General features: G+C 43.9%; 1 protein-coding gene and 1 long non-coding RNA gene across 3 annotated transcripts in view; one reads left to right on the forward strand and one right to left on the reverse strand.

The window, feature by feature from the left end:
• LAMA1 (laminin, alpha 1) overlaps positions 1-13,393 on the forward strand; it is a 126,232-nt gene that overhangs the window by 27,371 nt on the left and 85,468 nt on the right. The window lies entirely within an intron of this gene.
• Positions 9,040-10,241, reverse strand: LOC105002468. The gene is made up of 3 exons (XR_826967.1): positions 10,172-10,241; positions 9,185-9,313; positions 9,040-9,101 (listed from the first exon to the last, which is right to left on the reverse strand). It is a non-coding gene; the product is annotated as an uncharacterized LOC105002468 (long non-coding RNA).

A 13,393-nucleotide genomic window follows, 5' to 3' on the forward strand; every position in this document is an offset into this window, starting at 1 on the left:
CTCTCCTTGTGGGCTAGGGGCTTCCTCACAGCATGGCGGCCCTAAGGCAGGTTGTAAGCGGGCAGTTCAGGGCTCCAGCACAGGTGTTCCAGAGAAAGTGACAGAAGTTGCGTCCCTTTAGGACCTGGCCTCAGTGCCACTCAGAATTTCCCTCTTTACTCTGTGGACTTCCCAGTCCCTGAAGTTGGCTGAGATTCAAGTGGAGTAAACACAGGGCAACCCCAGCCTTTCACAGGAAGAGGGGTAACCACTCTGAGATGTCTCTGAACCCCCACTGCCTCACACTTCTGAAAAGAGGCTTCTCTCTGCCGATCTCCCATAGCTTACCTTTTAGGGGCTATGCCTTTATATTTAGGCGACATAAAGAGCTGTAGGACCAAGTGGAGATACAGACGATGCACCTTAAATTGTTCAGTGTTAATGATAAGTGAGCTGAATTTGTTGTTGTTCAGTTGCTAAGTCGAGTTTAATTCTTTGTGATCCCATGGACTGCAGTACCTCAGGCTCCTCTGTCCTCCAGTATCTGAGTTTATTCCAACTCATGTCCATTGGGTTGGTGATGCCATCCAACCATCTCGTGCTCTGCTGCCATCTTCTCCTTTTGCCTTCAGTCTTTCCCAGCATCAGGGTCTTTTCCAGTGAGTCAGCTCTTTGCACCAGGTGGCCAAAGAATTGGAGCTTCAGTTTCAGCATCAGTCCTTTCCATGAATATTTAGGGTTGATTTCCTTTATGATTGGTTTCATCTCCTTGCTGTCCAAGGGATTCTCAAGAATTTTCTCCAGCACTACAGTTCAAAAGCATCAATTCTTCAGTGCTCAGCTTTCTTTATGGTCCAACTCTCACATCTGTACATGACTCCTGGAAAAACCATAGCTTTGACTATCCAGACCGTTGTTGACAAAGTGATGTCTCTGCTTTTTAATATATGAACATAATTGAGGGCATATGTGGAGTTTCCTTTCCTGACAAGATTTATTTTTAAGCTTTATCCAATGTGTGTCATCAATGGTGGTTTGCCAAATAGTCAAGCATAACCGTTTTTCCAGTTAACACAACTTAGTTTACCAAAGGTCCCCCCTTTTTCTTTTCCTAATTTAAATGGCAGAATGTTGGCTGTACTGTTAGTCTTGCTTGCTCTACGGGGCTTCTTAGATCAGCCTTGGGAGGATTTTAGAAAGTGAGTGAAGAGAATTTTGCAGGACTCTGTCAAAATATACTTTCCTATCTCCAACTGTTTTGGCTTCAAAATAAAGCTTTTTGTATATTTATGGAAAGAAAGGGAGGTCTGTTCTGGAATTATTTCTTCCTGTGATAGTAAAGCCAAAAAAAAAAAAAAAGATGTTTTAATTTCTGAAGAAATTTTTCTTTGAAAAATACATTTTGGAATCCATTCTTGTGTTTGCTTTTAACTTTTTTTCCCCCTGCTTTTTACTTAGCAATGTATTCAAATGGTAACATCTAACGTCTTCATCTTTAAAAGGAAAGCTGTAGCAAAGTGAAAAAAAAAGTAGCTCATGAATACCTCTGCTGTATTTTAAAATATCTCACATGCTTTTAATGCCTTCAATGGACCTCTCTATGCAGAACTCCTTTATTCTGATATAGAAGCAGAAAATATTTAACATAAGAAAAAACTTAAAAAAAAATCACTTGTGATGCTAACAGCCAGGAATTATCTTCTGATCCATTCCATCATATCTGAGAACACTGTCTATGTCTCATGACATCTGCTTCTGAAGGGCTGACATCTCAGGATTCCTTGATGAATCCTGGGATTCAATGGCCACATCCCAGGAAAGTAATCAGCAAACAATTGGTTTATATTGGTTCCATATAAATGTAGATATGGTCACTGTATCTTAAATTGTCGTTTAAGGTTGATCTTGGCCTTCAGGGGCTTCTGGGCTAGCAGGGGAGAGAGGCAAGGAAGCAGATGAGTGGTTTGGGGGATGTGAGGGTTGAGCAGGCTTGGGATATAGGTAGGAAGAGCAGCTGAGGGCATCAGAAAGTGGAAGTGTTAGTTCACTCAGTCGTGTCCGACTCTTTGGGAACCCATGAACTGTGGCTCACCAGGCTCCTCTGTCCATGGCATTCCCTGGGCAAGAATACTGGACTGGGTTGCCATTTCCTCCTCCAGAGGATCTTCCTGACCCAGGAATCGAACCCTGGTTTCCCGCATTGTAGGCAGATTCTTTACCATCTGAGCCACTTGGGAAGCTTGAGGGCGTCAGAGAAACAACCCAAATGCAGGACTGGGTGAGGGAAGGGTGCCCAGGAGACAGTGGCACAGGAAAGGCCTGTTTGTGGCACTAAAATAGTCCATCCAGTGTGATCGTAATGGATATCTTTCAATTTTCTTTTTACTGAGATATATAGTTTACATACGGGCTTCCCTGGTGGCTCAGATGGTAAAGAATCCACCTGCAATGTAGGAGACCCGGGTTCGATCCCTGGGTCAGGAAGATCCCCTATAGAAGGAAATGGCAATCTAGTCCAGTATTCTTGCCTGGAGAATTCCATGGACACACGGTTTACATACAGTGAGGTGCACATTCAAAAATACTGCTCAGTTTATACACTCACTAGCAGTGAATGAAAGGTGTGTCTCATAACCCCTTAGTAGCACAGATGCTAACAGTTTCTTTTTTTGTTCTTTGTTTATTGAATAGCAGGGAATTTTCATTCATTTGGATATAATGTATATTCATTTATTTGCATTTTGTTACTTTACTGAACACAAATTTGGGAGCACTGAGCTGAATTCAGATGCTTAACAATGTTTGTCTGATATTGTTGATCACCTTCATAGATATAAATTATGCCATGATTATTCATCTCTGTCCAAGCAAATGTTTTGTCAAATGGTGGTGACAGTTTTAATCTTTGAATATGGTTGTAAGAGGCAGGAAAGAATTTTCAAGTCATAACAAAAGAGAACAAAATTGAATGAACTCTAAATACTATCCTTTTGAGAGGTGCCAGTTGTCAGGAGAATAGCTATGGTACTTAAGGAAGGTGATCAAAAGTCCAATAGTGGTACCTAACATCCCTACTTTGCATTTTATAAAATGTTTTCCTATTTATTGTTTCACACCTATGATGGGAGAAATCTAAAGAACGTGTAGATTCATAGTTATATTACTTATTGTGAATAATGCATGTGGTATAGAGAATACAAGTGTATCGATCATTTTAAGCCTGAATCCTGGAAAACATATTTTTAAAACAAATTTTTATTTTATATTGGAGTATAGCTGGTTAACAATGCTGTAATAATTTCAGGTGCACAGCAGAGCGACTCAGCCATATATGTATATACATGCACCCATTCTCCCCCAGACTCCCCTCCCATCCAGGCTGCCACTTAATATTGAGCAGAGTTCTCTGTGCTCTACAGTAAGTCTTTGTTGGTTATTCATTTTAAATACAGCAGTGTGTGCATGTCCATCCCAAACTCCCTAACTCTCCTTTCCCCACATCCTTCCCTCTGGCAATGAAAAGTTCCATCTCTAAGTTTGTGAGTCTCTTTCTCTGGATTGTAAGAAATTGAAATCTATTAATCACCAGAGTTCCTTGGACAGCAAGATCAAAGCAGTCAATCCTAAAGGAAATCAACCCTGAATATTCATTGGAAGTATTGATGCTGAAGCTGAAGCTCCAAGACTTTGGCCACCTGATGCAAAGAGACAACTCATTGGAAAAGACCTTGATGCTGAGAAAGATTGACGGCAGGAGGAGAAGGGGTCGACAGAGGATGAGATGGGTGGATGGCATCACCAACTCGATGGATATGAGTTCAAGCAAACTCCGGGAGATGGTGGAGGACAGGAAAGTCTGGCATGCTATAGTCCATGCAGTCACAGGGAGTCAGATATGACTTAGCGGCTGAACAGCAATAAATCACAAAGCGTTACCTTTTTTAGCGCACTGGTGGGGATTAATTCTGGAAATCTGACTCTGCAAGCGTTGGTCTTAGTGAGATGATGACGCTGCCGAAGTCATGACAAAGATGGAAACTCTTAGGGACTGAGGCAGCCGCCTGCTTGTACCAAGGCATTCAGACCTGTGCTCCTTTGAAATCTGTGCTCAGGTATGTGGAGGCACTGGCTTGCCCTGGCCTGGTGGCCTCCATGCCCCATAAGGTATGGAAATGAAGCCTGGGAAAGCTGGGAGATCAGATTAAAAGCTGCAGATAATTAGCTGGGATGCCCACACACCTGAGAAGCTTGGTGAAACCTGAAAGCCACTCATCAGTTTCTGTGCACCAGCTGCAGTGGCTTATGCTTTCTTAAGAGTAGATGATAGTTACTGCAACGTGTGCAGATAGCTCTGTCTTTGTTTTGGTTGTGTGTGTGTGTTTAATTAGTAGACTTTCTTTTGTAGCAGTTTTAGATTTGGAGAAAAATTGAGTGGAAAGTGAGTTCCCATATATCCCCACATAAGAGTTTTTTTTTTTTAATCAAATTTGGGTTATTCTTCATCATTGTTTTTATTTATTTTTTTAATTTTGTTTTATTTTTAAACTTTACATAATTGTATTAGTTTTGCCAAATATCAAAATGAATCTGCCGCAGGTATACATGTGTTCCCCATCCTGAACCCTCCTCCCTCCTCCCTCCCCATACCATCCCTCTGAGTGAAATCATAAAGTGACTGAGCTAATGTAGCTTTAATAGTTTCCAAGATCTTTCCTCCGACAAGTAGGTGACTGTTGGGAATTTCCAGTCTTATAACTTAAAAATTTCTCTTTTCTCTACTATTTTATGACATGTAATCAGAAGATATTTATCTTTGTGCATCATGTGCTAGAAGCACGAGAAAGCCCATGAAATAACCGTTTCTTAGGTTTCCACTGAGGTGGCGACCATTTAGGATCATTTACAACCTTGAACCAGACTCTAGGACCAGGCGAGGAGCGGGACTGCCCAGAAGTCAGCCCGACACATAGGAAACATCACCAGGAGGAGAGCCCGCCTCTGAGTTGTGGGTCTCCAGTCACGTCTTGCAGAAGCCTTCTTTCACACTCAAACCCTAATGTTTGTCCTCCGATTCTGTATTTTGTGAAGCCATCAGGCCTTGCCAGGGCTTAGTAAGAGCCTGACAGAACTAGGGCTGGAAGAAAGACAGGACTTCATCATCCCCTCTGAGCTGCTGGCCTGCCCTCCAGACTACTCGGTGGGCTGCTCCAGACTTGGTTCCTGTTATTTTGGTTCAGTCACTCAGTCATATCCGATTCTTTGCCACCCCATGGACTGCAACATGCCAGGCTTCCCTGTCCTCCACTATCTCCCAGAGTTTGCTCAAACTCATGTCTATTGAATCAGTGATGCCATCCAACCATTTCATCCTCTGTCTTCCCCTTATCCTCCTGCCTTCAGTCTTTCCCAGCATCAGGGTCTTTTCCAATTTCTAAACAAAGGTTGGAAAAAATAAATGAATAAACAAGGGTTGGTTCCTAATCATGCTCTATTTAGAAATCTCCATTTTCCCTAAAACAATTGAGTCTTTGTATCATTCACTTTTCTCTACCTAGTTTCATGTCTTTTTTTCTCTTGTGGAAAAACATACATAACCTAAAATTACCGTTTTAACCATTTCTGGGTTCACTGGCATTCACACTGTGTGTAACCATCACCACCATCTACCTCTGGAGCTTTTCATCTTGGCTAACTGAAACGCTGTCCTCATTAAACACTAATCCCCATCCTTCCTCCCCTCCCCAGCTCCAGTTTTCCACAGTTCTAATTTTCATCTCCATGAGTTTGATTATTCTCCACAACTCGTATGAGTGGAATCATATAGTATTTGTCCTTTTGTGTCCAGCTGACTTCATTTAACATAATGTCCTCCAGTTTTATCCATGTTGTAGCGTGTATCAGAATTTCATTCCCTTTTTAGGCTCAATAATAGTCCACTGTATCCCAGAGCTTGTTTAGCCATTTATTTTATTGCTTTGAACATTTCATTTATTATTGATTTATTTATGGCTGTGCAGGTCTTCACTGCTGTGTGGGCAGCTCTCCAGCTGTGGTCTGCAGGCCCTTCCCATGGTGGTCTTCGTTGCTCTGGAGCACAGGCTCTAGGGTGTGCGGGCTTCATAGTTGTGGCACCTGGACTCCAGGGCACAGGCTCAGTAGTTGTGGCACACCGGCTTAGTTGCTCCGTGTGGCATGTGGACTCTTCCCAGAGCAGGGATCGAACCCGTGTCCCCTGCATTGGCAGGCAGACTCTCCACCACTGAGCCACCAGGGAAGCCCCTGTTTAACCATTTAGCCGTGATTTTTGGAGGAATCGCCATATTGTTTTCTGTAATGGCTACATCAATTTACATTCCCACCACATTTTTTAAATAAACAAAAGCCTTCCCGTATAAGACATTTATTTAGCAGTTTTTAAGTGTAACGGTTTGTCAAGTCGACGCCTAAGAAATTCTAGATGTTCCGTGAAGTTAGAGGTTCCTAAAGAAAGATGGGAATCTTCAAATAGGATGTGGATCAAGGTTCCACGTACTGAGTGAAATCTTGCAGAAACAAAAAAATGCTTTCTAATCTCTCTAGAGCTGATACTATAAGCGATTCAGCTAGATTTAGTGACCAACGGAAAGAAGCACATAATCACTGTGTCCAGGGGCTGTCAATGTGTAACTCAAAGGTTAATGTTTAATGGACCCGGTCAGGTGCAGATTCGCATGGTTTCTCTAGACGATATTGCCAGTTGGATTTGTGAGGCTTAATGATTAGGGGCCCCTTTTACTTTTAGGGAGCGATGGGACTGTTTTCTCACGATGAGGGCTGAGCAGAGGGCTGTGGGGCCGTCTGCTTCTAACTGCTGCTGAATCTCCTGGGCACCATAGGTCAGCCTGAGGACCAGGAGAGGAAGTGAAAGGAAGTTTTCAAGTATTTTCAGCCAGAAATTCTCCGGGACTGAGGACAGAAGAGGGGAGTGGTGGCTTTGAGGCCACACGAGGGAGACTTGCCCTGTCTTCCTGAGGTGTTTGGCCAAAGCTGGAAAACCTTGCTGGGCCTCCACGTTTTTCTTTCTCACTCACATTAGACCTTTAGGAAAACTCTTTAAGGCTCACTGGCTTTTTCTCCACTATAGTCTTGGTCTTTGCTTTGTCACCACCATCACGACTTCCTGGCACCAGCATCCAATTCCGTCTTCTTCTCATCCCTGGTGACCTGGTAACTCTCCCTGGTTCAGGGTCTTCAAATGGTCAAGAACTTTGAACGTTCTGCAAAGAGCCCTGTCCTGTCTGCTCCCTTCCCATCTCAACGCTCAAGCCAGCTGGGCCTCCCGTTGTGTCCCACCTCCGTGCTCTGGCCCTGTAGGGTCCCAGCTTCCTGTCCCCCAGAAGCTTTCTCTCCTCCCCTAGATGTCTCCCTCTCTTTCCAGAGATCCTTCAGAGAAACCTTCCCTGACCCTACCGCTTCTCCAGACGAGGGCACCCCCCCCAGACATCCTGATCACCTTCTGTCCTTCTGGGGCCCTGGCCCACCTGTCTGCCCATCAGGGCATCCAGGCCACACTGATGTCCATGTCCCCCACTTCAGCGCTGTCTTCATGGCCCCTGACACAGTCCTGTTACTAATACGGAGCAGACGTTCAGTGTCTACAGAATGAGTCTCCAGTGAAAGGGTGTTAGAAGCATCCTTTGCTCTCAGCCTCCTGTGTCCTGGGGAGGGTGTTGGTGGAGAGGGGTGGGGACATCTCTGGCAGCAGCAGCTCTGCCTTCCCACCCCTTCCCAGGAGAGGGGCTGTTGTTTTTCTAACAGGGAGCCAAGCTGACCCGTCCCTCTGGGCTCCATCTGGCTCTGCGCTTCTCCTCCTGGGCAGGCTGTTCTCAGGAGGAACAGGTCCTGGCCCCAGGACAAGGTTACCAAGCGGGCGGGCATGTGTCTCTTAGCCTGTGACGTCAGAGGCTGAGTGTTGGGCTGGCCTCTGCGGCCACCTTCTATGCCACCACCTCCAGCTCTGTTTTTTCCTGGATCATCCCTGACTTCCTCCAGTCTCCATGATGGATTCCCGAGACTGCTTCCATGGTCGGGAGGGAAGGAGGGACTGGTATTGACCTCCCACTCTGTTCCAACACGAACAAATGGCACTGCGTCTGGGGGAGAAAGTCCAGTGTATTTCAAAGGCTGAGATGTTCCTGGGTGAAAACCTGTGTCCCTGGGTGATGGGTGGTCAGGAGTTTGGGGACAGGAAAGGTGCTTTTTAGGTTTCTCAGGTCCTAGAAGGGTTGGTACCTGCATTTTCCATGTGGGTTTATCTCATTCTTGGGCTCAGCTGTCACCCAGGATCTCCAGGTGGGGAGAAGTAGTGAAGATCTCCACAAAGAGCATTTGGGGACCTTCCTGGCTGTGCTTTTGAGGTTGTTCCAGTTCATCTCCCACAAAACTTAGCCAGATCTTCCCAGAATGCTTGGAGAAATTAAATGCTAGAAGCATTTCTACAGAGAGATCCATGAGATAAGGGATGGAGACCAACCTAGTACTTCCAGTTTTGATTCTTCATGGGGCTCAACACGTATCCTTGGAAATAATACCCTGAGTCATCCTGAGATGGAACCAAGGGGTCGTGAACCCTGGGACTCCTTACCTGTGGGCTCTTTTAGAAAGAGCTTTCCTATTTGATGAAAAACAGAACTTCTCCTGCAGGGGTTTAATTACCCCTTTCCCATCCCCAGGTAACTGGTCCCGGTTCCCTTTTAATTATGCAATGGGCCCCTCTCTCTGCCCTTCCTTCCTTGCTCCTCAGCTTTCTCACCCTGGCTTTTCCTGTGTCTATGTGGAGAATCTGAACTTGGTTCCAGAATGAGCCAACCTTGATTTTCTGAGACAGGAAGCTCAAGAATTTTCAGAAAAGAAATCTATTTGATCTACATTTGCCACTATAAGTAGCTAGTCCCTCCTCACCTCCATAAAAAGAAAAAACAAGAAGAAAAGAAAGATGGGAAAAGACAGTGGATTCTGACCTGTTTACCCTGCACTTCTAATGACAGCAGCAGATTTAAAGAGAAACAAGCCTCTTTTATTTCACACTTCTCATCTCATTCATGAAGTCAAGTCCTTTTGTCTGTTCATTTTGGGTACTGGTCCTAAAATGAGGCAATAACAGTATAACAGTCATTAGCATCAAATAGAAACGATATTTTAAGATCACTGTCCATTAGAGATTTACCTAAAATGTGAATCCTGTGGATCCTACACACCAAGTAAAGGTCCAAGACCCAAACTCCTCTCGTTCTGCCGAGTGTTTGATGCTGTTTTACGTCATTATCAACTGACAAGCTACTTCGGGATACATATGCTGTAAAACCAGAAGGGAATCATAGCTGCATTAGTAATTAGCCTTCTGGTAAATAATTGTTTCTTTATTCTTAAGTAATAAATATTAGCTCAAATGATCACTCTGAATTTTATTTTCTAATAATATCCAAAGAAATACACTTTTACAAAGCACAGATTCACCAGTTTTATAAGAATAGTTGAGAAATTGTCATAGTCACTCAGTTGCTCAGTCGTGGCCGACTCTTTTGCAACTCCATGGACTATAGCCTGCCAGGCTCCTCTGTCCTTGGGATTCTCCGGGCAAGAATACTGGAGTGCGTTGCCATTTCCTTCTCCGGGGAATCTTCCCAACCCAAAGATTGAACCTGTGTGTCCTGCATTGGCCAGTGGATTCTTTGCCACCGTGCCACCAGGGAAGTCCCAAATGAACAGTATGATTTATCAAATAGACTGAACTATCTCTTTTCTAAAATGTAATTTGACTACAAAACGAAATCTCTTTTGGGCTTCACAGGTGGTTCAGTGGTTAAGAATGCACATGGCAATGAAGACCCAGTGCAGCCAAAAATAAATAAAATGAATGAAAATTTACAAAACAAACAAACAAAAAACTTAAAAAAAAATCTAAATCTCTCTTGCCTATGAAAAGGTCATTCCCACTGGGTAAGAGAAAGCAGTCCTCCATCCACTGTTTCACTATGGCCTGGGAGGCAGATATGTGCTTGTGGGCAGAATTTCCAGCCGGGGTCCCGTGTGGCATCTGGGCCCCTGCAGTTACACGGCTGAGCTTTCCCGGGAGCAGAGACGCTTGGCCTCCCCAGCACATGTGAGGCTGAGCCCTGATGCTGGAGAATTAGGCTCCGTGTATTGTTCTTACCTCTGCGCCTGAGGTGGATTTAATACATTAAAGATTGAGGCCCACATGAAAGTTCCTGTCTGGATTCCTGTGTCGAAAGCGGTGTTGGGTGTGCGTGTACTTTATTTATGTGGCACTGCTGATGTGCATTCCAGCGATCATTAACAAAGGCCACTCGGTGGAAAACCCTGATGAAAGTGGATTTGAAAGTGGCTGTATCAGCTACAGGTTTTGGCAAGACCTCAGTGACGCTGAATGTAGTGAAAGCCCTGTGTCATCAATTTGTGTTCAGCCAACCTTATATGGAGAGACAAGGCAGTTCAGTCAACCATGCTAAAGAGCGGCAACAGAAATGTCATGGATTTCATTTGGGCAAAGGTTCTATATATTAACAAAGAAGCCTCACTTTTTTTTATATTAGGTGCTAAGACCTGTTTGTCAGCACACAACGGGTGAATTAGACAAGCTTGTGTTCATTTGCTTAGGGCTGCTATAGCCCATACGGAAGACCTGGGGGTTTAAACAGCAGAAATGTGTTAGCAGAGTTCTGGGAACTGGGAGTTCAAGATCAAGGTGCTGGCAGAGTCAGTTCCGTCTGAGACCTCCACTCTAGGCTTGCAGATGGCCATCTTATCACTGTGTCCTCACAGGGTTGACCCTCCATGTGTGTGTATGGGTCCTAATCTTCTCTTCCTAAAAGCACACCAGTCAGACAGGCTTATGACCTCCCTTGGCCTTGATTAACTCTTTAACCTCTATCCGGATACAGTCCCATTCTGAGGTACTAGGGGTTAGGACTTCAGCATTTGGATTTTGGGGAGACGTTTCTGCCAGTAACGTGATTTAACATATTGCATCTAGATGCTTCATAGCCCCCTCTTCCACTTTTGCAGATTTACATCTCATAATCCCTTAGCTTTGGTTTGTTTCCCAGTCTCCAGCTGGGGAACTACTCAGAGATTGTGAGAACAACGCCCAGAGTCATATCTGAAGGCCTTGATCAAGATACTTAAATGATTTGTCCTAAAGTTTTCCCAGTATGTTTGCTCTTCCATTGGATATCATTCTGTGACACGTGACTGACCTCTGTCTAAAAGCCAACAAGGGTCTGATGAAAGCACAAGAACATGATATTGAAACAACTGCTGCTGGTTGAGGTCAGAGATTTGGAACACTGGGTTGGTGTTCACTTGTTGCTCAGCTCAGGGTTTCATTCTTTTCCCTTGCAACCTGCAGAAGCGTGGTTTACATTTTAGTACCTGTGAGATGCTGGGAAGATTACTTAATCTTTCTATGCCTCAGTTTCCTCATCTGTAAAGTAGCGGGAGTAACAGTACGTATTTCATGAGAAGAATATAGTTAGAAAGGTTTGAAGTGCTAGTAGTTCTAATAAAGCACTTAACTTGTTCTCAGCCACAGCAAGTGCTGTGGCTCTGCAGGTAAAGAACCTGCCTGCAATGCAGGAGACACAGGAGACTGGGGTTTGATTCCTGGGTCAGGAAAATCCCCTGGAGAAGAAATGGCAACCTGCTGCAGTATTCTTCCCTGGAGAATTTCATGGACAGAGGAGCCTGACAGGCTGTATAGTCCATGGGTCTCAAAGAGTCGGGCACAACTAAGCAACCGAGCAAACAAAATATAGTAAATCAAAAAGCATATAAATGATAGAATATATGAATTACAAAATTGGGGAAATGTTAAAAAAAAAAAACTCCCCCAAAGAAAAAGCCATGTAATTATGTTCATAGGAGAATTTTCTTGAGATGTTTATGCTCCAGCAGAATAGTGTTTGCCTTATTTTAATTACTGTAAGTGATTTAAATTGATGAAGATGGTTCTAGATTTTTAAACACGGACATTCAGTTCTGGATACAAGCAGTTCTTGATTTTCTTCATTACTGAAATCCAATAACATTATTTTGCTTTTAATATGCTTTAGAAACAGGGGGTGTGCTTTATTGGGGGGAGTTTCTTGTAGGTGAACAAAGTTATTATAATGAGATAGAACTGTCCTTCCCGGCGAATAGTTCAGTAGATGAAAGTAAAATATTTTGGTTTATGGTGGGTTAATTTTGAGGAATTGTGTTCCTGGAATTGGTGAGGGCTAAGATGGGGAGAGGCTTAAGACAAAAAACAGAAAACCAACAAGCCCAGAGGTCATATGTAGTTGGACTCATCCAGTACGTAGCCTTTTCAGACTGGCTTCTTGCACTTAGCAATATTCATTTAAGGTTCCTCTATGTCTTTTTGGGGCATTAGAGGTCAATTTTTAAAATTATTAGTACTGAATAATATTCTGTTGTATGGACATCACACCTCCTTTATCCATTCACCTGTGGAAGTTTTCAAGTCCTTTGGGTAAATACCAAGGAGCATGATTGTTAGATTGTATGGTTCAGTACAGTTCAGTTGCTCAGTCATGTCCGACTCTTTGTGACCCCATGAATCGCAGCATGCCAGGCCTCCCTGTCCAAAACCAACTCCCGGAGTTCACCCAGACTCATGTGCATCTAGTCGGTGATGCCATCCAGCCATCTCATCCTGTGTCGTCCGTTCTCCTCCTGCCCCCAATCCTTCCCAGCATCAAGGTCTTTTCCAATGAGTCAACTCTTCCCATGAGGTTGCCAAAGTATTGGAGTTTCAGCCTCAACATCAGTCCTTCCAATGAACACCCAGGACTGGTCTCCTTTAGGATGGACTGGTTGGATCTCTTTGCAGTCCAAGGGACTCTCAAGAGTCTTCTCCAACACCACAGTTCAAAAGCATCAATTCTTCGGCACTCAGCTTTCTTCACAGTCCAACTCTCACATCCATACATGACCACTGGAAAAACCATAGCCTTGACTAGATGGACCTTTGTTGGCAAAGTAATGTCTCTGCTTTTGAATATGCTATCTAGGTTGGTCATAACTTTCCTTCCAAGGAGTAAGCGTCTTCTAATTTCATGGCTGCAATCACCATCTGCAGTGATTTTGGAGCCCCAAAAAATAAAGTCTGACACTGTTTCCACTGTTTCCCCATCTATTTCTCATGAAGTGATGGGACCAGATGCCATGATCTTCGTTTTCTGAATGTTGAGCTTTAAGCCAACTTTTTCACTCTCCTCTTTCACTTTCTTCAAGAGGCTTTTTAGTTCCTCTTCACTTTCTGCCATAAGGGTGGTGTCATCTGCATATCTGAGGTTACTGATATTTCTCCCAGCAATCTTGATTCCAGCTTGTGCTTCTTCCAGCCCAGCGTTTC

Source organism: Bison bison, unplaced genomic scaffold, assembly GCF_000754665.1.
Source record: "Bison bison bison isolate TAMUID 2011002044 unplaced genomic scaffold, Bison_UMD1.0 scf7180017864453, whole genome shotgun sequence".
Taxonomy (NCBI): Eukaryota; Metazoa; Chordata; class Mammalia; order Artiodactyla; family Bovidae; genus Bison; species Bison bison.